Below are 27,470 nucleotides of genomic sequence, written 5' to 3' on the forward strand. Positions count from 1 at the left end.
GACAGATGCGGACAGGTCGGCAGTCAGCCAGCCAGGCTGACGGAGCCCACGAAGAGTCAACAATGAAAGCGACATTGGAAGTCCAAGTGCAGCCACTCGGCAGCGAAACTCGAAAGTAACGATCATTTTGACTAGCCGCAGCGCCGCGCCGTGGCATCGCAGCAGCCGGCTCACGATCAGTCCATGGAGCAAAGTCAATGAAGTTTGAAAGGCCAGCCGAAATTAATCGTCAGTTGTTGAAGAATGGCTCACACATTGAATTACCGGTATTTGAAGTTCAAGTTTGCCACTCGTACTGGATGGACCCTGGCAAGAAGGAAATGCGATTGTTCGTTTTCTAGTTTTGGTAATAGGATGACGATCGAAGAAACTTTGAACGAGACCTGATGCCAGTTGAATATGTGTCTGCTATTTTGAGCTTACCTCTGAAAGAGTTTCAGTTGGATAATTTTAATTTCGTTTATTTACCACAAATTGTTCACAGCATCGCTGTTTTGAGACGAAAGGGTCCAATTAAATTCAAATTTATTCCGTGTAATCCGCAACAATGAGTTTAATGTCGTGTGCTGTCGTAACTTAGACGACGACTTGACTTCTTAAGCCCCAAAAAAAGCTGCACGCTCGAAAGCAACTAATATATCCGCTTCTGATAGACAGCCACCGACCGGTACGAGATCGCATATTTCACGCACAGGTGGTTCCACGGTGAGTCTCGTGTGGTGCACTTTGGTCCCGCAATCCGGAGCACACCGAAGGTTAAACAGCATGTTAGCATGTTAAGCCGCCCTCCGTAAGAAACAAATAGTCATTCTTTTGCACCCTAAGTGCGGTAAGTAGCTGATCCGTATCGCGCCACTCGGCCGCCGTCATCATCGGTGCGCGCAAGGGTGACGCGCGGGCAAACGACTACAATTACTACCATTAGCGCTCTGGCAAGGGGTCCCACGAGGGCACGCGGCCTGGCAGGCCGGTGACCGGATTAGTACGGTTGCCACCGCAGAACAGCGCTGACCCTGAGGGTCACTAACTGATTGATGGAAGGGCTGGAACAATCCGCGAAATGGTTTGTACTGTCGATTAAAAAATACTTGCCCTCACTAGAGCAATTAAATTTTAGCGCAACAAAGTATCTCTCGATGGGAAAGCATTCGATAGAGAACCCAATGGCTTAGAAATAGGAAAATTATTGTGAAACAGAGATAAGCCAAACAAAACTAAGACAATTTAAACATAAATTAAACAAAATGGAGGCTCGCCAAAGATCTGGTATTGAAAACAAACTGAGATAGCAAATGGCAAACAATACTAATTCTACTATAATAAATACAAAATCTTATTTAAAATTATTTTGTATTACGGATCTAAGTTTGAAAACCTTAGTAATTTTTATATATGTATTGTTGAGAAGCTTTCCAAATTTTGGAAAAATATTGTCGCAAACTTTTGTTTACTTAATTTTATGTTTTTGTTTGTGTCTCAGTACTCTTTTTATTTTTATTTTTTTTTTTTGCATCAAACAGCACTGCAATAAACGCTCGACGGTCCAATTCGAAGATGCTGTCCGATCGAGTTATGCTATCGCATCGCATCGTTGCATAATTTCCTCTAGGTTGTTGCCACCTACCACCGACGCTGCCTTGCCCGCCACCTCCTCCATCAATTTAATCTTCACACACAGCCAGACAACTAGGCTTGACTCGGTTAGGCCTACAGCCATTTAGCCGGATCGCATGCTGTTGCTGCTGCTGCCTGATTTTTCCCCTTCCTTTCGATTCGCTAGCGCATATTTCTTCCACGTTTTTCTACCTTTATGGCACGCGACCTTGCCGCAAGATTTTCTTTCTTATGCCCGTTCAATTGCCTCGGCTTCGCGGTTAGTTTGACGATAGCTAGCTAAGCTAAGCGAAGCGGTGTACGATAATTTTTCAGACCCCAACTCCCCTGCCTCCCCCTTACCACCTTACTTTACTTCATTTTCAACCTTACGCGGTCAAACCAGACCAGATTATTACCGCTAACGAGCCTGCCTGCCACCAAACGGTGCAAGAGCGCAACCTCTCACTCTTTCACCTGCTGATAGCGAGCCGAACCTAAGCGTATTTTTGTTGCTCGCACTTTTCCCACACTTCTCGCCTCCTGCCTTTGCTTCGGTCAGTTCCATGAACGACCGTGCACGCACGGATTGTTTTGATTGGCCGCCGGGGGCAGGCGTGAAATGAGGAAGGGCCACAACGACGCCGGACGGCTTGGGTCTGGCTTGCTGGTTTACTAACTTACTGACTGACTAACTTCTTGTCCGAAGCTGGTTTGTGAAGCCACCGCACCGCCACTGTGACGGGTCGGATTTCCATAGATCTGCGTGCGGTGTCTTTCGGGTTGTTGGCTTTTTTGGAGCACCTGACTTGCGGTTCACCACCACAACCGATCGACCGATTGAGAGGTTGATCGACATCGAATCAATGCTAAATCGGTTGGTTACAATTAGAGTTCATCAGATAAAGCTGCCCTTTTAATCGGGAAAGAACTTGAATGCATGCTAGTCTGCGTGCAAATTTGATTTTATACAGCGGATAAACCGATCACGATCAACATTAAACAATTAACAATTACTGCAATTTATTATATATCTGAGATCGTCGATCGCTTAACCGGCCCAACTGCCTTCTTAGTACGATGCTGGTGTAACAAGTCAGTCGTCCCGTGTTCAAATTTTGGTTGGGTGGTGTTGCTAGAGTCAAGCCGGATCGTTGTGCTTCCCCCGTTTATAACCCAAGGCTTTGCCTCTTTTGTTTCATGTTTCAAAAAATTGTTTAAATGCTTTAAAAAAACGTTCAAAAAATGCTTCGAAAAATATTTCAAAAATGTTCCAACAAATGCTCTTAAAATTCTCTTAAACATATCTTAAAAGTCTCTGCAAAAATCACAAGAGTTGTGTTCCAGACACGACCGGTTGGCGTAGAACTACGTTATGCGGGTTTTTATGATGAAAACTTGAATGTAGACAACACTGCCGTGACTTGCATTTGACCCATGTGAACTAAAACAGCGAAAATCGAATCGAGTAGTCCATTCAAGCACACCAGTCGAGCACTGAAGTCGAGTCGAGCAGTTGATTCGAGCAATCGAGTCGAGTAGTCAAGTCGAGCAATTGATTCGAGCGGTCAAATGATGCAGTCGAGTCGAGCAGTCAAGTTGTATAGTTGATTCAAGCAGACGAGTCAAGTAGTTGATCCGAGCGGTCGAGTTTTTGTTTTTGTTTCTTACAATATATATATTTTTAAGTGCTTAGCATCAAAATATTGCTTCTCATGTTTGTTATACTTCTTGGTTTTTCCGTTGACTTAGTTTGTTTAATTAACTTAATAATTTTCAATGTTGAAACATTTTTGTTTGTTAGAATTCTATTTCGTACCTACTTATCTAACTTAAAACTAACTTAACCTAATGAATTCAAAACTTGCGTATTTTAGCTTGTATGCATCAAAATTAGTTTCCAGGGTGTCCAGGGCAGCGAGCTCATGCACTTCGCTTGTTCTCGTCCAGGGGTTCAGGTTCAGGATAATCTTTAGGCATATATTGTGCAAGCGCTGAAGCCGCAGCCTGTGTGTCCAAGCACAGCCGGACCAGACCGAGACCGCGTATTCTATCGCCGGGTAGATGATTTGTTTGTAAACAGCCAGCCGATTCGACGGGCTCAATTTGGATGTTCTGCACATCATCGGGTACAAGGACCGGACGAGTATGCTTCATTTGTTGATAATTTTGTTAATATGAGACCTGAAGATCAGCTGCCTGTCTAGCGTGAGTCCGAGATAATCGACCTTATCGGACCACTGTATAATGGAGTTGCCGAACCGGACCATTACGTTCGCAGTCGGAATCAACTTTGGAGACTTCGAGTGTGGAAAAAGGTTTGTCTGAGTTTTAGCCGCATTGATCACAATTTTCAAGCTCGTAAAATATTCTGTCAGAGTATCCAGACCTCTCTGAAGCTTACATGTGAGGGCACGTATGACACGACCTTCGTACATGATTGCTGTATAGTCCGCAAAGTGAGACAATACACCACCCTTTGGGAGGGGAGAGATTTCAGGTGTATATATGTTATACAAAATGGGCCCCAGGATACTTCCTTGAGGCACGCCTGTACGAATGTTAAATGTTTGCGAACAGACACTATTTAGAGATACCCGGAATACTGTGCCTGACAGATAGCTTCTGATGATCTTGATAAGAGACATCGGGAAATTATATCGATGCTGCTTGAACACCAGGCCGTCGTGCCACATATTTTTTAATGCTGTTTCGATATCGAAGAGCGCCATTGCTGTCGGCTTGGATACCGACTTGTTTCGCTGGATTATGTTGGTAACTCGATGGAGATCCATCAACTCCTAGACCTTCCTTTACGGAATCCAAAATGTTCCTCCAGGAAGACACCATTCTCATCAGCAAACTTAAGAATCCGGCTTTGGATTGACTTCTCAAGCAGCTTGGAGAGGGCAGAGTGCAAGCTGATGGGCCGATAGTTCTTGAAAACAGCAGGATCTTTCCATGGTTTCAGCACTGGAATAACTTTAGCTAATATCCACCTTGAAGGGAAGTAGCCAAGCTTCCAACACCGGTTGAACGGATTTGCTACAAAAGTAAATGAGCTATAGCTTAAGTGCTTGAGCTCGATATTAATCGTGCTATCGAATCCGGGGGCCTTCATGTTTTTAGATCCCTTGACATGGTCCATCAGCTCGTCAGCGGTGATTTTTTCTTTCTCAGGTACCAAGCTGTCTCCTCGATCGACCTCGGCGACTCCCTCGGCAACAGAGTACTCGTGTGGGCTGACAATATTCTGTCCCAGATTGTGATACATGACAAACTGTTGACCCAGCACGTCCGCCTTATCACATGGAGTGATCAGTAAAATTCCATCGCCTGAGCCACTTGACGCGACAAGCGGAAGGATAGGCTTTGGCTTCTTTTTGAGGACTTTAGTCAAAGACCAGACTGGGTTTGAATGAGGTGGAACTCGTTCCAGCTTCTGTTGGAATTCCTCAACTCTTGTTTCTTAACTCTCGAATTCACTCCTAGGGTTACCTAGAAAGACTGTTTGCCATCGATTTTCTGCCAGTCCCCAGTATACTGCTGGTATTGGCGCCGGTATACATTACCCAGCCTCATCAGATGTTTGGTGGTGGAAACTATTTGAAGAGAGGTGTTCACCTGAAGTTGTTGTTCTGGGACCGCACTTGTCCGGGCAACGGCAATCGTTCGCTGAAGTGATCCCAGCGCTTGTTCGATCAGTTCCGATTAGTGCAGTTCGATCAGTGCATGCATTGTTCGTATTCTACTAATACGCTCCAAAAACTTCAGTCAAACATCTTTGATTTTTTTCGTTCTGGATTTAAATTTTGGATTGACACCCTGCGGTAAGAGGTAGTTCTACGTCAAAACGTTTGTTCTACGATTCGACGCACAGTTCACGGTGCCAAATTATAGCAATAACGCCGACGTTGCCCTCGATATCAGAAGATGCGATCTCAGCTTGTTAAGCAATAAAATTTCGACAATCGACTGGACGCAACGATTGAGCTGTTTTTCTGTAGATGAGACCGTAAATGCCTGCTACGACGCGTTGTATGACATATTCGATGGGGTTGTACCACGCCGCAGAATTGGTACGACCTCCGTTAGCCGCAAGCCTTGGTGGACTCCATAGCTCCGGAATTTACGCAATAAGATCCGAAAAGCCCGAAACCGATTCTTTAGGACGTGTTTCCAGTTCAGCTCCAGCCAAGGAAGCTGCAACCTGTATGCTAACTTCTTTAAGTGCGTGTTCCGCACCAGTTTGTCCGCACCCAAGCCGGAAAGATTTTGTCTGATACCATCATACGATGTGGATATCCCGAGCTTTCGTTTCTCGGATAGGGATCGCACTTCAAGATCCTGGAGTGGATGGATTGAATCCATTTCTCATCAAGCGCTGTGCGCAAGAACTGGCTGCCCCGATATATTTGATTTTCAATCGCTGCCTTGCTGACCGTCCATTTGGAAAACTGCATAAATGGTCCCAATTCACAAATCAGGAAGCATTCAGCTCGTTTATAACTATCGTGGAATATCGATACTTTGTTGCCTTGCAAAAGTCTTCTAAACAGTCGTCCATCGCTTCCTGAGCAATGCTGCACAACTTTTGATCAGCGAATTTCAGCATAGTTTCTTCGAACGTCGTTCTACAACGACAAACTTGATGGCTGATACCAACACGTTGTTCCCTGCAGTTGAATCCCGTCGCCAAGTAGATTTAATTTACGTAAATCTTTCGAAGGATGTCGATCTATTTCCGCCCACGTTTGTAATCGACAAACTTGCCCATCTTAATTTCCCGTGTTGGATAGTTGGGTGGCTGGAATCATACCTCACCGGACGAAAAGCTTTTGTTCAGGTTGACCATGAAACCTCAGCAACATTCAACGTCACTTCAGGAGTCAAGGGAGTGTACTGGGCCCACTCATTGTTATTCTGTACGTAAACGACCTCGCATATCGGATATCATCCCGAAAATCATTCTTCGCTGACGACCTGAAAATCTTTCGGGTGATATCATACGCCCAAGATTGCGCCGCATTGCGAAGCGACATCGATCAACTCTTGTTGTGGTGTGACGAAAACGGTTGCCATTCAATAGGCCAAAATATGGGTACAGTAACCCATTCAGTTCCTGCATTCGTGCTTTTAACGTTGTCAGTTTGATTTTCATATCAGTAAGAACGATTTTGTAACTAGAATTAAAAATTTGACTTAAGCAGTAGTCTGTACGAGTACTTTCGAAGACAAAGAATCAATAAATAAATAAAATTATTCATAAAAATATATTCAAAAAATGCTCCAAAAACTGCTCTGCTAAAGTTAAAAAAATCATTTAAGCAACCCAAGCAACAATGTGAGTTTTATTGTACTCTTATGCCAGTTTTCATGACCAATTTTGGTCTTAAACACCATCACAAGAGTGTAATAAAACCCACATTGTTACTTGGGAATGCTCCAACAAATCGAACCAAAAGTACTCCAGTAAATGCTCCAAAGAAATGATAAAGAAAATACTTTATAGAATATTTCAAAAAAGATTGAAAATAGTCCGAAAATACGTCAGATAAAACTCAAAAAATACTTGATAAATTCTTCAAAAATTCAATTCTCCTGTTACAACACAATACTTCAAAAATTGAAAATAATTCGAAAAACTTAAAAAATAAGAATTTAAAAACGATCAAACATTGATCCGTAAAGTACAAAAAATGACCCCAAAAATGCATCAAACAATATTTAAAAGAATTTAATTCAAGAATGTTACATAAAATTCTCCAATACTACAATAATTCGCTAGTAATATTTTTTAGAGAACACAGAGCTCTAGGAATTAACTCCAATGAAATCCGAAAATGCTCCGGAAAAACTTCAAAAACGCAAAAAGAAATATTTTAGTACAGGTCGGACTCGACTATAAAAAGTAGCCAAAAAAAGTAGTAGTAGTAGTAGTAGTAGTAGTAGTAGTAGTAGTAGTAGTAGTAGTAGTAGTAGTAGTAGTAGTAGTAGTAGTAGTAGTAGTAGTAGTAGTAGTAGTAGTAGTAGTAGTAGTAGTAGTAGTAGTAGTAGTAGTAGTAAGAGTCGCCTTCAAGCATTAGGATCCTAATCAATTTCGCTGTACCAACTTTAACCCACGTGATGATTTGTTTGTTTTGAATTAAGAAGTGCCAAATTTGCTCCAGACCTTAAGGATTCAGGTTGGCAATCCACTCCATCATCCAGCCTTCCACATTGATGACATCAATAATAATACTATTAATAATATGATACTAAGATGAAATGTGGTATATATAAGCAAAAATAGAACAATCTCACCAGCAGTCCTTCGTATGGAATAGAGTTGTGTCCTTTGAGGTTCCATAAGTGCTTCTAATAATTAATTCAATTTGTTCATCCTGGTATCCATGTGCAGTATTCAAACTCGTTTTGGCCAAAGTTTTCATTATATAGCAGGAGAGGTCTGCCCAAAACCGCGGTTTTGAGATCAGGCAGCCTGGATCCACTCAGCATCGCATCTCGTAGCTTGGCTACTCAATAGAGCATTACCAGGTATGGCCACGTGGAGGCGCTAGGTAGGGGCTTGGGATGGCCAGAGCTATATTGGACGCTCCTCATTTGCCTTCCCCATTTCATACCCTAGAGTTGCCAAAAATTTTTCACTGCATATAATCGAATCCTCTATATTATCCAATCAAAGAAAAAATATTTTTTCATTTGTAAACGAAATATTTTATTTTTGGCTCTCAGCTTACAGGTAGAAAATGCCTTTCTTACATTAAAAATGAATATGAATATACAACAATTCCGCAGAAAATTACTTTCTTTTCAACGACGTATAGCAGTCGGCTTTTTACTTTTCTGTTGGGAATAATAAATGCTTAATGCGAGAAATCTAGATTCAGGCAAACTGAAAATTCTTGATATTAGGCCAAAAATATAGACTTAGCGAAGGTGAGAGTCGAACTCACAGCTCCCAATCTCTAGTTGAGCGTGTTGTTTAACCAATTACACCACTAAGCCGTCTATACTCTGTGGTCTTATATCAAGGTTTTGTTTGACTGCTATACGTCGTTGAAAAGAAAGGAAAAAAGAACAATACGTAGTGGATCCTCACACTACATGTAAGGTTATCGACTGAGACGTTGCTAAGCACAAACCGAATAGCTATATGTCTATCAATCTGTGCGGTCGCAACACATACAGTCAACAAAAATATATTCGCGCTGGATAAATGTGCGAATGAATGATAGAATCAGGCAAGCGTCATAACAAAACCTTGATATAAGACCACAGAGTATAGACGGCTTAGTGGTGTAATTGGTTAAACAACACGCTCAACTAGAGATTGGGAGCTGTGAGTTCGACTCTCACCTTCGCTAAGTCTATATTTTTGGCCTAATATCAAGAATTTTCAGTTTGCCTGAATCTACATTTCTCGCATTAAGCATTTATTCTTCCCAGCAGAAAATTACTATCGAAAAAAATTAACCCGATTTTCTTCAATCTCGCTGTAGGGTAACCAACGTATTTTGGACCCCACCAGCAGTTGCACATAATTTGAACACTTACAGCAAAATCAAATGGATGTGTCCAAATTATGTACAGCTCTTGATGGGGTCTAAAATAGGTTAGTTACCCTACTGTTTCCTTTTCGAAAATAATTAGACTCGCCTAGGGTGGCTCTTTCTGAGTTAGGTTGGTCCCAAAAACGCGATTTTGACCTGTCTTTGTACATCAGTATATTTTTCTAGAATGGGTTATTAAAATACCTTTAATTTGCTGCGTCAACGCTTTGAATCGGTTTAATGGTTCAAAAGTTATGAAGGAAAGTGTTAATCGCATTTTTGGAGCCACCCTAATTTAGACATAGCCACCCTAGGGGCCAAGCAAAAAATTACGGGCTTAATTATCTTCATAAAAGATAAAATAGAGCGAGATTTAACAAAATCGGAGCAAATTTTTTTAACTATTTGTAATCGAGTCTAAAATTGTATATAATCGAATAATATATAAATGAGTCTGTTTATAATCGAGTCTCTATATAATCGAGTTCGATCTGTACTTTAAAAACTTGCTCCAAAAAATAATCTAAAATATTATAAAAATGGCCTGAAAACCAAAAAAATGCATTTAAAATGCTTCGCAAAATGCTCCAAAACATAATCCAAAAAATGTTTTAAAAATGCTTGAAAAATCTCCAAAAAACGGAAAAACAAGCTCAATAAAATGTTTAAATATGGTTTAAACAATGTTCTAAAAAGCGTTTCGAAAAATGATTATTTTTAAAAGTAAAAAGTACTCTGAAAAATGTCTCAAAATGCTTCAAAGAATACTCCAAAAACACTTCGAAGACCAATGTGAATAGTGCTTGCAAAATGATCCATAAAATACTCCAAAAATATTCCACTAATCACCTCAAAATATATACTCCGCAAATACTCCGCAAAATACTCCAAAAAATGTTCCAACAAATGCTCAAAAGAATGCTACAAAAATACTCCAAAAATTACTTCAAAAAATACTTCGAAAAATGAAAATAATCCATAAAACACTGCAAGAATCTTCAGCTATACTTCAGGAAAGTTTCAAGATGTGCTCTAAAAATGCTCTTAAATTAGCTTAGCTTTGCTTAGGTAGACTGCCCGTAGTTACACTCCGTGATTAGCCGAACCATTAAGATTGCACAATGAACCAATTGAACGTTGCCTTGGAGTAGCATGACATTCGCATTGTGCAACTTCTACCGATTTGAATCAGTATTTAAACTTTGGAAATTGACCAATAAGGACGCCGTCCACGACCAACAGACTGTACGACATGGGAAAAGGAAGGCAAATTAGTCCGATACTTGTTTGTGACTAGAGACCGCGGGTATCACACAAGTATCACGGGATAGGATTTATGTTAGAAGGGAAAGGTACAGATCAAGGTTCATATTGGTAGATGATATGATCCAACGGAACAACCATAATTCGTTTGATGTAGGATCGATAACTAAAGTAAAGTAAGTAAGTAAGCTTATCAAAAGGGCAAAGGCGAGTATTGACAGTAGTAGTCCTGTTGATAATAGTATTTTATTAACTAGTAAGTAACGTGAAATGGACTTCACACAGCTGCATATATTCTGCGATGAGCATGAGAGGCAATGACGTTCGATTAGTCATAACAAGCTCGATAGGACTGGGGTGGAGAGTATACTTGGATGGAAGACTTCTCAAACTAAAACAGGTTTTTCAGTTCTCTCAAACCTTTGCTTGATTTAGGAAATTTATAATTTGTTTCACTGTGATCTCTCGCAAGGTCTATGCATATCATGCAAGGGTATGGCGTGGGTTGCATAAAACCGGATCTAACACCTGCAGTTGGGATTCGCCTAAATCAGCCCTTAGTCGATAGCGTTGTGAATATTACTTCGATCGTGCAATAGTCGTCAACCAGTTGTTTATCTAAATTTTCACCACTTCACCAGTCTTTTTTTGTGTATTGTGAACCAACTCCAGCAGCACCAGTGGTAGCTCGAAGCGTAACCGGTTCGGTAAACTCCTGCATTTGGCCTTGGTTCAGTGAATCCAACTGGAGCAAACGTAACAGTGCCGCCCGTGGTATGCGAACTACCCACCAGTCAAGAGATGGAGATAAACCGACTTAGAGTGTTGCTACTAATGGAGGAAAAAACTGCTGTTTAGTACGTTGGATCTATGCGATCCAGCGATACGGCCGGCGCAAGGATTGCAGAACCCCACCGCCGTACTGTTTGATAGCCTTGGATTAGATAACACTTACAATTTACAAATCAATGTGTTGGATATCTTTGTTCTAAGATCTTTATAGTTTTCCTCAAGAATGGTGAATTGTATGCCGATCGATCGTTTGGAGTAATATTGATTTGTTAAGTAGTTAGTCTGATTAAATTAATCGTTTTCGGTTCACTACCATCACGTACCACGTAGCTTACAAGCCTTGATCACCAAACTTGAACCTCCGGTAAAATAGTACATTGTCGCTTTCCACCAGACAGTTTAGCGTTGTACCTTCGGATGACTAGACAAAAAATCTTATGCACAAAAAAATCATCATGACGCTACAAATGGAGTGCGTGTCACGTCATCTAAGCCTGATGCGCCAGTCTCCGACCTGGCCGTAGATAAGTGCGGCAAAGACATTGAATTACCATCGTCGCACCGTTCGAACACAACCGGGCTGAGAAGTTGCGTAAGCAGACAGCTACCCCGTCGTTTCTTCGGCGGCTGCTATCGATCAACAGCCGACATACATATGTTTTGTCCATCCGACTTCCCTAGGTCAGTACCGGTTGCTGCTGCTGCTACGAACGGCCACTCAGCAGCGAATACACACCAGTCAAGTCAAGATTAGTTAGCAGATTTATACTGTGCGGTTTTTTCTTTTGTCCGGTACTTAGCTTTTCCAGCAGAGATTTGCACCGCAGCAAATAGTCGGTACTCAATTGTGCTAATGCATTTGACCGCTGCTTGCTTTCCTACCCCAATCACCCTCATGTCGGTTGTATCAATCACGGTAAGTCAGTTGGCGGTTTTTCTTTTTGATGAAAGAAAAGGATGTTTTCCAAAAGGGCACTTTTCAATAATCGGCTATTTGAATTGCGAAATGTGCCACAACCAATAGAGAATGCACGATGGAGCCCAATCCAAACAAATACACGAACATTTGTTCAATTATTGAACACAAAGCGATTATTTAAGCAGTAAGAAAAAACATAAACAATTTTCATAAATTTTATGTCCACTTATAATAAAACAGCATTTATGATCGGCAGTGGCCTGAACCTGATTCCGAATGATACCTGACGCTCTCAGAAGCTTGCCGTCGAATATTTGTCAAACCTAATCAGCGAACATAAAGAGTCGTTTTTTTATATTTCAAAGACAACATGTTAAAATAAGAAAATAAAACCACTTTTTGTCGTTCCGCCATTCATCCGTCAACAAATCTCGCATCTGCAACAAGCAAAGAACCAAACAAATGGTGCACATTGACCGACCGACCGACCGATGCTGGTGCTGGTGGATGGACTATTTGCAGACATTGAACTAAGCAGTTTGAGCACAACAACAACAACAGCACCATCACGAACTGACAACCGTGTGCCGTGCATAAACCCTGGCTGGCAGCCTGGCAATGTTGACGTTTACGATTTAGATGATTTTTTTCCTTCTTACTATTGACGCCGCTGCGTCACTTCAAGGAGCACCACTGAGACCGCAGTGATTGCCGGCAATGAGAACAGTGCACGGATGAATATGATCGAATGTGTGTACTTCGTGCACTTGGACTTTCTACTGCCGAATTCAAGATCACCGCCGTCGCTCCGGGTTCCTTGCTGCTGATTGACCGTGAAAAAAATCGATAGATCGGGGGCACTTCAAGAGGAAGCAGCGCGTGCGATAGAACTGACAGCACCAAATGAGCGCATCAAATTTGAACAAGAAGTAGCAAACGGTGGTTTCGAATATTGCCGACTCATGGTGCGTCTTTGATTCGTAATCGAAAGCTACGCTATTGAATTTCAAACTTGGAAAATTTATACTCTTTCCCACCAAATTAAACAATCACTGTTTCCTCGTCCGATCGCGATGGTCATTAAGTTGTTTTGTTTGAGAGGTTTGGCTCAGAGTATTTTATTTTCGTCCCTCACCTTGCCGGCAGTTCCAAGTAACAAGGTAATCCGAAGTCTGAAACAAAAACTGACAGCAATGAAATGTCTCGTACAAGCTGTCATCTGTAGGTTACGGCTTAATCCTGACAAGTTGTCGGTTGATTTGCATTTCTGACATGGTGTTGTTACAATTATCAATCAAGTTTGCATCCAAAAAGGATTTCAGTTTCCTAAAAGAACCGCAGTCATTCAGAGTTTGTGAAAGACAAGTTCTACGACAAAATCACAGAAAACAGTTTGTTGGGAAAAATAACCATGCGTCTCCGTTTTCTTTGAAATTTATGGAGGTGCCTGGTACCAATTGGCAACTCAAGTGATTTCTATGCTTCAATAAAGTCGGGAACCGATAATGTAAATGATAACATACCATGTCACTAAATGAATGCATTCATGGTCTTTTAAGAATTTTTAACCGCTTAAGTAAAACCAAAACATTTCCAGAGCTATCAAATGGTACCAAATTGTGTAAAAGTTTTGTTAAAAAGGCCACCCTAAATTATTATTTAACATTTGATTTATCAAATTATATTTTATGTCTTTGCGTTTGTTGATTGCTTGTTTACAATCTGAAAGCGATTGACACACCGCACAACAAAGTCCGATCGTAAATGACATATGTGATGTTTGCGAAAAGTAATCAAATCTCGCCAGCCGCATCCATCCCGTGTTCGGTATTATTGGGAAACCTGTGGGCTCTGTGTGACCTTGTATTCATACAATTGAAACCACCGTTTAGTGAAACGATATTTTATAACCCAGTCAGTCGTTTAGGGGTCCATTATTCATTAATAATAAAATAGCTTCGATTGCGTCAAATGAAAATAAGTATTTATAGACAACTTGTACAGTTATTACATTCATTATTTCCAATTTTGTACCAATCGAAATATGCGAAGTTGATAGATAAACTTGTTTTTGCTAGATAATTAGCCCATAAAACATCGTTGTGTAGTTGAATCAATTCAAAATCTACCGCCACGTGATCTACAAGCATGAATAAGAAGCAATTTTAATGTGGCTGTTTTTTTTTGGCTTTTGATCATTTCAAACTTAGCATTGAGTACAATTGAACCAAAGCCAATAATGCAAACCATTGATGCTCACAAAGTGTCTGGAGTCTCGTGTATTCTACTTTCTCAAATTTAAACCATATTTGCGCAGGCTGTTCAATAAGTTCACCGATTTTTAGCTCGAAAAGTAAAAATTCCAAGACTAATGGCCGACTAGATTCAAATCGAAAAAACAAATGTGTACTTGCCTGCACTGTCGCTTAAAAATATAAAAGTTTTTTTCTAAATCTAATATTTTCGGAGATGTGTATGAGCAAGAGAAAAATAGAGGATTTAACTAAATCGAAACTTAACTAGAAAAAGGGGATACTCCCATTGACCGAGAGGAAGTCTTATTAGTTTCACCAAAATTGGGAGTTTTGCTTTTCGAACTAAAAACCGATGAACCTATTAAACTGTACTGTACAGTTTTTGTCGGTATTTTTGGATCTGTTTTTATTGATATTTTAAGTGCTGACAGTGCTGTTATTTTTAGTGTTATTGCTGATACTGCTGGTGTTTGCCGCTACTTTTACAACTACTTTTATCAATATTAGAATCATTAGGATAAAACTTGATCTGTTGATTATAATAATAAATGTAAATGTAAATAGTTTTAGGCCATTGCAAATTACTTTTAAAGTTTTCGCCTAAAGTTGTTCTAGCATTATCAGCCAGAGCCCATTTTGTTTGACTAAATCGTATGCCGCCTTAAAAATTCAGACGTGGAAAGCAGTGCTGCAGATGGCTTTTCCTCTAGCTGCGGGCAACATTTATGAGCCTTAGATCATTATCGTTGATCGACAAATGAAAGCTATTCCTCCCTTCTTATCTGCTCATTTGCCTCTTCGAAGATGATTCTTACGTCAAGTTTTGGGCACGCTCCACGGGTCCTCTCGAGCCTATTGATAGAAGTCATACGTAGTATCATCGTATTTACACTTACACACAACAACACACATCACAATTTACGTTCCCTGTTCTCGATCAAAGCTTCTCTGGTCAAATAGTCGACTAAGAGACATGAAAGGACTGAGAGCTCGCGTGCTTTTTCGTTATCCGTATCGGCGTGACCCTCTGGTAAAGCTTGAGTTAAATTATGCCAGCTATTCCTGTCGAACCGGTTATACGGTTTCTGTACTCCAGATATCTATCCCGATCCAAATAAAAATAAATTCTCAATACCGTACTTGTCAAGTAACACACGCAACTTCTTCTATGGAGTGTATCCCATTAGGCATCAAGGGCGTTAGGCATCAACGCAACTTTGCTTGTTTGCCGATGTTTACGGTTGGATGTTTGCGCCAAATGCAAGCACTGGATTAGGCGCCTATATTGTTTCACTAAGTCGGCGCTATTTACCAGACCACACACGAAAAAGTGACCCGATTAACAGGCTAATTTGATGATTTTGGAAAGGGAGGAAGTGTCTGATGCGGAGAATGAATAAACGGATGAACTGGAATATTACGATATAGATCAAAAATATATCGGGGCACCCACGTTCTTTCGGTTGGTACCCAAATGTTTTTCTAACTAAACTACCGTCACCCGTTGTATTAGGCAATCTAATAACTGATTTTGTTTTATTCTCCCAATTCTAAAACTTCGCGTATACGCGTCACACACTTCCCCCTGCGACGATACATACTATTTTTATATGACTGCTCTTTGTTTCTACCACTATCTACTCGGTCCAGTGTGATAGAAGCAAAGCAGTGCATTGCCATTGTTCGCACGGCACAATTTGGATTAAAACACCACCGGGTGTGTTTATTTTTCTTTTCTAGTTACTTTAGTGACTATCACTATACATGGTCAAGACGTAATTAGATATGAGCAATTAAATTCACTTTCTGATACTACCTGAATGGTGTCATTTGACGCGTGGTTACGCACAAGGTCTCTCACCTATAGGATAAATTTACAATAATTGAGGCCTCGTAAGACGAACTTTAAAGCAAGCTCACATGAGATGGGCTAATCTATTTATATAAGAGGCTTGTCTGTACCGAAAACCAGGTTCTGACATAACGTCATAAGAGGCTTATCGGTAACTAGCAATTAGATGTATTCTCAGTCACCCCACTGGTCGACTGCTGGACTGCTCGATTGCTCAACTGGTTGACTAGACTACTCAACTGGACTGGTCGACTAGACTACTCGATTTGATTGCTCGACTGGACTGCTTAACTGAACTGCTCGACTGAACTGTTCGATTAGACTGCTAGATTCAACTGCTTGATTGGACAGATGGACTTGACTGCTCGACTGAACAGCTCGATTTAACTGCTCAAGTGGACTAATCGACTTAACTACTCGATTCGATTGCCTGACACATTTGCTTGACTTACTACTCAACTCAACTGCTCGATTAAACTGTTCGACTGGACTACTCGATTGAACTGCTCGATTAAGCTTTTCGACTGGACTGCTTGACTAAATAGCTTGATTTATCTGCTCGACTCAACTGTTTCATTCGACAGCTCGATTCAACTGCTCGATTGGAATACTCGACTCAACTGCTCGACTTGACTCGAATGCTCGACTCAACTGCTTGACTGGATTACTCGACTAAACTGTTCGACTGGACTACTGAACTGCTCGACTCAACTGCTTGACTGGACTACTCGACCAACTGTTCGACTAGACTACTCGAATGAACTGCTCGATTAAACTGTTTGACTGGATTGCTCGATTCGAGTGCTCGACTTAAATGCTTGACTGAACCGCTTGAACCAACTGCTCGACTAGACTAGACTCGACTCTACTGCTCGACTGGACTACTCGACTCAACTGCTCGATTAAACTGTTCGGCTGGACTACTCGACTCAATTACTTGACTGTTCTACTAGACTCAACTGCTCGACTGAACTGCTCGACTCAACTGCTCGACTTAACCGCCTGACCCGACTGCACGACTGGACTGCTTGACTAAACTGTTCGATTTGAGAACTCGATTCAACTGCTCGACTAAATTACTCGATTTAACTGTTCGATTAAACTGCTCGACTGGGTTGCTCGACTTGACTGCTCGACTCGACTGTCTGATTCAGCCGCTCGACTAAACTGCTCGATCCAACTGCTTGACTCGATTGCTTGATTCGACTGCTCGACTTGATTGCTTGTCGCGATATTATATGGTCGGTGTTAAACCAGATCGAACCAAGTCGCAAAATTTTACAAAATGAGTTAATGATAGCAAACGATCAAGAATTTTCTAAGCTACATTTTACTTTGATCAGACTACATGAATGTTGCGAACAGCCTGAGTTAGAAGATGATTTCGAAGTCAGAATTTTGTCACTCGGTTCTGTCTGGCTTAACACTGACCATATAAATCGGTTCGCAGCAGACAATGTTTGGGTCCATTGCCTAGAGCCATTTTGCCCACCTATAGAATCTATATTGTTATAAAAGTCTTTGCCAAGCTACGACCAACAAAACAAAAAAAGTTTGTTCCAATACGTTGTGTAGTTCCTGAGAAAAAGGTACATAAAGTTTGAAAATCGTGGTTTTCCAGAAGCGGTGTTTTATTCCGCTGAAGTTGTTCCACGACGCACTGAAATGTTTATATGTATGATCGTTTTTCGGCTACTTCCCGTAGTCGGATCATTACAAATTTAGTATCAAAATAAGCGAAAAAGACTGCAAAATCAAAATCTGAAATAAAAAAATAATGATTTTTTCAAAATTTTTGGTCGTTTATGTCCCCTTAAATAAAATCCAATGCGAGCATAAAACTATTTGTTTCAGTTTCCGGCTATGACCTTTATGTACAACATCTTAGAGCTATATTATGCAATATAGAAACTCAAAGAACTAGTACAAAGATTGAACATCTCTGTTTGACTTGCAACGCAGTGAAGAACGCATATCTGTTACCGTTTGCACATTTTACCCCATATACCACACAGGAATAGCAACGCGAGAGAACGAGAGCATGAGTTGCGTCAATTTAATGTTGCTATAATTTGTCTAAAGTCCCGTCATAGTTGTCATTGGTAGTTTTTTGAATAATTTATAATAAATGTTATTTGTATATTAGGAGATAGGGTTAAATTAGGCACTAAAATTAATAATCTACGGTCTAAGGCTAGGATTAGAATAAGGAATAAAATTGTTAACACACTAAACACAAAATATTGCTGGATCTGGGAAAGCGGAAACACCTGGATGGAATGAGCACTGGAAGGAGGGATGTCAGGGGTGCAAAAGGAGGTTGGAAAAGGGAGGAAGGGGCAGTTAGGTTAGAAACGATAGAAGCCTAAAAAGTAATACCATTCGTTGCTAAACCACCAAAGACTACAGAGAGGAAAAATTCTATAAGTAGTTATTGAAAAAGGAAAGATAGCGTATCGAAGGCAAAAAAGAGATACGAGTGAAGAAAGTTAAAGGAAAAACCGGAAGATAAAAGTTAAGGACGAGTAAAAGTTAAGAGAATCAGGTATTACTGGCTTAAGTGAAGGAAAATAAAAGGCAGAAAATTATAGTTCCGTTTTGTTCCTCCCTCCCCAACCTCCAGGACCCATTATTGCTAATTTGCTCAAAGTCAACCGCGTGGCTGGTAAGCCGCGGTCTATGTCATCCGAGCGGAACGTACGGCAGCGGTAATAACGCGTAGCTGAAGTTACTAGGCCTGTAAATTGGCCCTCGGACATTGTCAACTGTCCTTCAGATCCACCAGACATCATCACCACCCGATTCGACACCGCCAGATCCAGCATCAGCCGGCCGGCCCAGCACCGTACACGTACCCTACACATCCAGTAAGTTAGAATAAAAAGTTTGCTAAAAAGACCGTGTTTGGATTTCCGATTGGTGTCACATTGTCCCAGAGCCGATCTTGAGCCTCCGGACCTCACGCTCGAGCTAGCCATAAGAAGAGGCCTTCGGAGCCCAGCCCCGGATAGTCCCCAGTGGTTCGACCAGGGACTGGGGTCGATTGTCGTGGTCCTTCCGACACGCGAAGTAACATATCAAAAGAATGCAGGCGATGGAATGCATTGACATTTAAATCCACCGAGCTCTCTTCATTTCGGAGGCCTACGGGAAGCAGCAGTCAAGTTAGCTGAGTACCATTGGTGGCATTTTCTCAGCGATTATTCTAATTTAAGCACAGCTACAGTAGCTTCCAGATCCAGGTTATTCACCAAACCCTATGAACCGACTCCGATACTGGAAGCCAGCGCAGAATAAATTGGAATAAATTTAAAACAAAATTTGTTATCTCGACGTGGATTTCAATTACTCGGTGTGACTGCGTTTTGATCGACTAAGGGCTAAAATATAAAACTTATCAAAAAAAATTTCTACTTGAAATTAAGTTGAATTCTACTTTTGCCAAGAAAAATCAAAGAGAATTCACAAAAGTTTTTCAAGTAACTTAATGGAGTACGAAACCAGAAATTAAAGAAAAGAAAAACTTTTTGCAATTAAATTCTAGCATTGATTTTATTTTATTCACGACAGATACGTATTTCACCTACGACTTGCAGACTTTATCAGTGTCTGTTATCGAATTTCGGTTCAGTTCTAAACTCTGGACATCAAGATTATAAACTATAAGAGATGAATTCTTTTTTAATTGATTTTGTAGAAAGGTTGCACTCTTCGAATTGGACACAAGAATTTTGGTATATATGGCTCATCAAATGTAATATATGTTTTTATTTCAATAACTGTGTTGTTTGATAGATGTTGGTTAGTTTTATCAATTTACAGCTACATTCCATGGTAGCTGCCAATATAATATTTTTGCAAAACTTCAAATACAATAAAGACCCGTTTACTAACTGTTAACAACAAACAACAACGTACACACCTGATCGACAACCATTCAGTTTCGATCGGCACACAATTTTTCAAAATCCGACACCCAGTTTACAATTTTCCCTATCTGGTTTCAAACCAGCTCTCGAGCTTCGATATATACTTTTTTTTTCGTCGCTAGTCACTTTTTTATTGCTCGCCCGCTACGCAGTCGCGCTCAGTTTAGTCGCAGATTTTGACCATGTTAGTCGCAGTTTTAGTCGGCCTGTCAAGCTAACTAGCGAAGCAACTTGTTACGGCGAAAGAAAAAAAAACCGGAGCCCTCTTGGCACACTATCCGCACGGTTAGATAGTAGCTGGAAAGAGCTGGTCGCCTTTTAGATCTTCGAAGGCCAACCGCAATCGGCACCGACATTGTATGCAGTTTTCCATACGTGTTTCCGAGTGTGAGCGGTTCGGACGGAGAGTTCCAACCGGCAGCAACAACAACCCCCCATCAGGCTGCCGTGTACCGACAACAAAGTGAGAGCGAAAAATCTACCCCCAAAACGACGGTAGAATTAATGAACCACAGTCACAGGCGCAGCGACAGCGAATGTGAGCTTTTTGTCGCTCTAGGGAGAACTTGGAGAGCAAACGGAGAGCGCAACCCCGAGAGCTTTTATAAAGTGCGGTGTTGTTTTTATTTGTACGTTAATTTATTGAACTTCTTCCACCGGGTCGAGTCGCGAATCTTGCGCAAAATCCCCGCCGTTTCGGTGCCGTGTTCTTAGTCGACGCTGTGCGAACTGATCGTCTTTTCTGCAGAACCACGGAAGAAAGCGACAAGTGATCGTGTGTGGATCCTGGCTTGCAGAGTGTCGCACATCTTGTCGATTTTGTCGATCGACCCATGTGGAAACGTGATCCGATTTCCGTCGATTGGATGAACGCCGGTTAGACTGTTGACTGTTGACAGTGAGTGAGTGTTGGTGCTTTGAAAATACGTTTAGAACTCGTTCGCAGCAGTCAGTCGTGATCTGCTGCTTGATCGGATAAGAACCGTGCCGTACCGTTTTGTCCTGTAGCACCTGCATCCTGCATTTCAGGATCGTCTAGACACGTACACGCATACATACTTGCAAGTGACCTAACAGCTGATTGAACGCAGTGCGGGTGTTTTGTGCCGGCAGATAGTGACCGAATTTTGGCGCCCTACTTTACTGCTACTCCAAAGGGGGTGGAAAATCGCTGCCGCAGGAGCAATTTTCGCAGCTGCGCACAAAGCGGCTGTTTTTAACCCGGCCCGGCCGTGTGTGATTCGTAGTGACAGTTCCCGGTGGGGCGGAAACATTAGCCAACAGTTTATCAGTTAATTAGGAATGCACTCGAACTGAACGATCCGAAGCACAAAACCTGACCGGTGGCTGGAGCCGAAGACATAAGTGCAATAATTTAATCGCAGTTCAATAGCAGCGGCTGGTGGTGTACTTGTTTAAATGTGGTAAGTGCAAGCTTTACATTTTTCCTACATTTGGTTATGCGGGCGAAACGAAGGAAGTGAAAGTTTGGGGGATGAGATACTGTAGTGCGATGGTTGGCTGAACGAACGAACGACGAGCGATAACACATCGATAACAGACTAATTCGTGAATGAATAAAATTTGCCAATTGAAAGGGTAAATATTCGTCGATACTGAAACAGAGCCCGTGCGTGAATGTGGAAGACACAGGAGAGCGTCACTTGCCGGTGGGATGGTATTGATTTTGACCGCGAATAAACTGACAGAAGCACAGAACTGTCGGAGACATCCGATGCATGTAGAAAATTAGAATGTGAGAAATTTGGCCCATATTAGTATTCTAAGGTGCATGAGACTATCAAATAAGGTGTGTGACAATACTTGTAAAGTTAAAACTATTATGAAACATAGTTTTGAATCAGCCGGTAATAAACAACGATATTTAAGATTTTAGATTTAAAGTATTCTCTTATTGTTTGTTCGAAATAACAGTTCAATCGTAGAATTCTAGTTGAATTGTGAGATTGATGTGAACAAAAAAACAAGTCGTTTCATTCTCAAGAAATAGCACTGCTCTGATGGTGATGCTTCCCTCGCGGAAGAGTGAAAAAAAAAGACTTTTATAGCACAGGGTTAGTCAGCGATTTACCACAACTAATGACAGACTCTGAATGAAAGCAGAGCTGCTTGTTTGTGTGGCATATTTCTTACTGTTCTGACTGTTCGGTCCCAGATAGTTGCTCGTTAAACGGTTCTGACATTTTCTGATTCGTTCTTTTTGTTACAAAATAATTAACCAATCGAAACAAATAGAATCTTCGAGCCATTTTCCTCGTGAAAACTTTAACCAAAAAAAATTTCGCATAAGATTTGTACATAATTTATGTTATACCATATTTATGTATTACATAGAAAATCTGTATAAAATATTTTCTTTAGTATTCAAATCATAGAACCATAGTTAAGGAAACGAGTTTGATTTGGACGCTTTTCATAACTTTAAAATCGACTAATCGATAAATGTGTTAATATGAGACACTTTAGCGATTACTAAATTCTCTCAAATATTGTTTTGTTTAACAATTTAAAACTTTGCATGGTTTTTCATAATTCAAAATTTTAATAATCAAAAATAGCAGTTAAAGTTTTATTCTATTATTTTTAAATATGTATATTATACGTTCTCCATTACGATACACGCTTTAACTTTAAACATTTTTGAACCTTTGATTGCCATGTCTTTTTTTTTTGCGAGAGATTGCAAGCAATCTTCGAAAAACGCATAGAAAAAATGTTTCGTAACCACGCAACCACGCTCTTTCGGTTGGTACCCGACTGCTTTATTGACTAAACTACTGTCGCCCGTATTTTTGTATGTCTGCTCTTTGTTTCTACTGCCGACAAAATAGACTGTTATCGACTCGGTCAATTCGATTTTTTCCATGTTGGATATTTTTATTACTGTGACCATTTGTTTGCTCTACTGTTAAAGTTTAATTCCCGTCGTAGTAAGGAAAGCCACTCTAATTTTCATCATGTCTTAGGTGGATTTAATGAATACTCCAAAAGTTCTTGTGCTGATTTGACTCAAACACACTTACCTTCCGATCCGTGCACTTTGAATTCACTAAAAAGCGATTAGTAAAGCATTCGATTGAAATTATGCAACTGACTTTAGTTCTTAAATTCGTCGTACCGTTTTAAAATCCACCCATCAAAATTTTTCATCGTCCGAACTGAAAATAACATTAATGTTTATGAAGCTAGTGCGCATGTATTTGTGCAGGATGCATACAAGTTTCCCAAGTAACACACAAAACAAATTAGAAAATAATCTTCAGGGAAAGTAGTCGTTTAAGAGTACTATAAACGTACTTTGAAAACATGTGTCGTTATTATTAAGGTTTTGAGATGTTTTGTGATAACATGAATTTATTTGACAGCTCATATCAAATGAATAATGTTTGTTTTTGTCAACATGTCGATACAAAGTTTTTATTATATCTCCATTACCAAATTTCAACTACTGGAAGAACAAGTTGTAGCTTATGCTATAATAATGTTAAATGGTATGAAATAGCCTAATACATACTTCTTTCAATTGTTGTTTCATTAGACTTCAATTTTTGCGCTTTTCTGGTAATAGAGAAGTGCTGATGTATGTAATGTTATATTATTCTATAACAAGCTGTGTTGCTTGGGTTTCCCGGCTGCAGAATAACGACAGTGCGTTGCGTTAGTTATTTTCATTTGATGAATGACGGAAATAGAAACGATTAGTCGACATTTTCTTCTTCGTCGCACGAAAAAACGTGGGAAATTTGGCTGCTAGGAATTCTTTGAGGAAAAAAAGCATTCAAATAGGTCTCAGCCCACTTTGATTGATCGCGTATGATAGTCAACAAATATTAGGAAATAACTAATTTTGCATTGTGTGTCATAAAAATCGCTGATATTTTTAATAATTTGAGTTGGATAGGACGGGAATAGGCAATTACGACGAAGCAGTAACATACCCTATATATCCTCCGTTTTATTATAGCTATGTTGTCAAGATGACGCGCCACTATCTGAAGCGATCGTCATTGTTTGACTAATAGCATTTGTCCAGCCCGGTGATCCACAGTACTGCGCTGGGAGTTGTTCTCCAAATATCCGATGATTCTAACTGCTTTGATCTTTTACTAAGAACCTTAAACTTTTATTGAAAAATGCCTGACATCGGCATTACAGGTGTTACGAGTCGTCTTTTTCTATGCCACAGAAGCGACATCTATCATCTTGAAGTTTTCCCTAAAGCTTCAGATGATAGCGGCTTGGGCAATGTCCCGTTAGAAGACCAGCATAAAGGCTTAGGCCTTTCTTCAGACGCTTAAGGACTTTACGAGTCATTGAAATGTTTGGAGAGATAAACCGTTCCGACTGCTTGGCATTGAAAGTACATATTTCAATTTGATTCTACTTTCGAACATTCCCATGCAGATAAGCCTGTGGCTCAGGTCTCAGGTCCTACGAATTGATGAGATGATCCGAGTCTTGCAATCACAGCATTTCCATCGATTCCACAGTGACCTGGGACCCAGTACAAGCTGACTTGGTTACGATGAGACAATTTTTAGAGTGATTGAATACATTCCCAGACATGTTTTGACGTGCTTTTAGAGCTGCTTGACTATCGGACATGATGCATATATTTGAATGTACCTGCACAATCACACAGTGATACATTCTAGAATTGCTTGGATTTTAGCTTGGAATAGTTGGCCATCTACCAATAGGAATTGACATGTCAATTCCGGAGCCAGTACCTCCTGCTCCCACTTGCTCGAGCCTGGGCGAAGATCGGGACCACCATCTTTCCAAGAATCACGCCAAGGCTCAAATATACGGAATATTCGATTAACATCGTATTTTTTTTATATATCCAACCTTCATTATTGATTAAAAAAGGATTAATATTAATAGTTGTTAGAATATTGAGATGACCTGACTCGCCTTCAAAGAGGTTCATAGATCTTTTGATCAGTGTGATAGAAACAGGCAGTCTGTTGCCGACCGTCTTGTATATGAGTTGTATCTACCGTTGGATACCCAGAATGACGGCGATATGCGGAACGAAAATATTTGTGTAACGGACTAGGGGTACATAGATAACGTAACGTAATTTAAATTATGCAACAAGTTCTTTGACTACTTCTTCGGTACTTCGCGGTCAACGATTCGACGTACTTACAACTGCATCGACGTCCAACACTGATGGTTTCACCGTAGGCCTTTCGAAAATTCTATTTGTGGTCTTTACAAGAGCATATCGAACCTGTCCATCCTTGGAGCGGATCGCAAGAATCACTGGACATTTTGGACCAACTGTTCCTCGTTAAGCTCCCGTTCACTATGATCACGATGGCTCCTTTAGTGACAGGTTTAACCGGGGCAAACAACAGGTATTCTGCTATTCAGCGCTTTCAACACCGAGTTGCATAGACCTGCGACACCTTCCAAGTATGGTTCAGTGCATATCTACTGCCGTCGAAGGTGATCGGGGGTTTAGAGCCGTCTGAGCATCCGAGTAGGAAAACTTTCGTCTAGGACCAATGCGGTCAGCGGGCCGATAAGTTTGATTTCGGCCAACATGTTTTTGACATAGGACTACCCAATCCCAATGTTTTGTTTTAATAATTATTGCTGGCCCAATACGTAGCGTAAGTTTTCTTTGGCAGCAAAAGGTGAACGACTCACTAGTAACTTTGCTCTTTTGTTCAGACTGAAATTGAAATCCTCCAATTTGTTCAACGTAGATGATGGAATGATGGACCATGAAAAATATGAGGTACCAGTTATTGTCGCTTGCTCTGGTATATAACACCAGGTAAGCCGGTGAACAGCATTATTATATCTGAGATACTGCTAACATCTCACCGGCATGTCTGGACACAGCAAAGGAGAAAACATCAAGGGCAAGCGAAAGTCATGCTCGAATCGTGCACGTCTGCAGTTCCCGGTCGGTCGTATTCATCGGCTGCTGAGGAAAGGAAACTATTGAAGCTGGAGCTGGCTGCCGTGATGGAACAATTAACTGCGGAAGTGCTGCTCGCGACAACAAAAAGACCAGAATTATCGCACGCCGCTTGCAGCTGGCCACCTGAATTGGACTGGTATTTCATCGTAACTCATGACTATACACGAACGGCTTCCGGTTGGTTCGTTGCAAAAAACCGTGCCTGGTTTGCGGTTATCGGTACTTCAATTTACCGAAAAGAAAGTTACGTTAATTGCGTTAGTGCAAGTTTATTGCAAGCTGGAGTTATGATAATCAAACAATCGGTCCTTTTAAGTGCCACGCAACAATTGAAGAGTTTATTAAATTTTCTTGCCCAGTCAATACGATAATAACACAGGCAACGAGGGAAAAGTTTAATTTTTCGCCGTTGCGGACGACCAACAAATGGCGGGAATAAGTATTCTGGTCATGCACGACATTTTCTGCCACTTCCAAAACGTTTGCAGCTTGTAAGCCAGTGTTCTTCTTTTATAAGCCGCAGAAAAGTTTTGCGTAAAATTTTCAGCTTTTTGAAAACTTGCGCGTGACGTGTACCGATTACCGGAGGAAAAGCACTATTCAACGTTAAAACAGATCATGAAAGTTGATTTACTGTTTGGTTTAGTGTAACTGATTCGTTTTAATAAAATAGGTTCAATTAGTTCATAGAAATAACTTCGATATCGATGTTGAGGATTGAACGTATACAATGTTCCTACTTTGATGAACGTTACGTACAGCGCATGTAGCATGTATACATGAAGAATCGTATTATTACATTATATTATATTACATTTCATACATCCTACTATCGCTACAAAGAGAGTTACGTAGTCACCCGTGCGATCGTGTCATGTGTAATACATACGGCCGCTCTTTTTAAGCAGTACGATTAAATTTTGAACCAACAACATTTTTCTGTTCCCACAAAAAATCTGGGCCACGAAGCCAGCAACCAGTAGTAGTTATCTAAATCTTCCCAAAGATGCTGGACCACCTTAAGGCTGATTAACTTGCGCCCTCCTTAACGCGGGAAACTGTCAACTCACTCTGACCCTTTCCCTTTGGTCCTTTACACGGTACCGGGATTTACTTAAGTAATGTGTTAATAACATACATTACACATTACAGGCAAATCCTCTAAATTGGTATAAACACCAGGATGCCACATCCTCCCCATGCGTAAAATGAACAATTCAATATATATTATTTTAGGTCAATTATAGACTTTTGCTTGTTATTTTGAAATTCGTGAACTTTCATACATAGCCTGTAAAGAAAATCGCTACCCGTTTTGTAATGTGCTGATCTAAAATAGAAAATACTACTTG

General features: G+C 40.6%; 1 protein-coding gene across 1 annotated transcript in view; it reads left to right on the forward strand.

Annotated features, from left to right (window-relative positions):
* Positions 1-21,086: 21,086 nt before the first annotated feature.
* The window catches only part of LOC128741435 (elongation of very long chain fatty acids protein AAEL008004), a 51,744-nt gene continuing 45,360 nt past the window's right edge, over positions 21,087-27,470 (forward strand). Inside the window, exon 1 of the mRNA XM_053837249.1 lies at positions 21,087-21,580. The gene's annotated coding sequence lies outside the window, so the exon portion shown is untranslated. The remainder of the gene's footprint in view (positions 21,581-27,470) is intronic.

Source organism: Sabethes cyaneus, chromosome 3 (assembly GCF_943734655.1).
Source record: "Sabethes cyaneus chromosome 3, idSabCyanKW18_F2, whole genome shotgun sequence".
Taxonomy (NCBI): Eukaryota; Metazoa; Arthropoda; class Insecta; order Diptera; family Culicidae; genus Sabethes; species Sabethes cyaneus.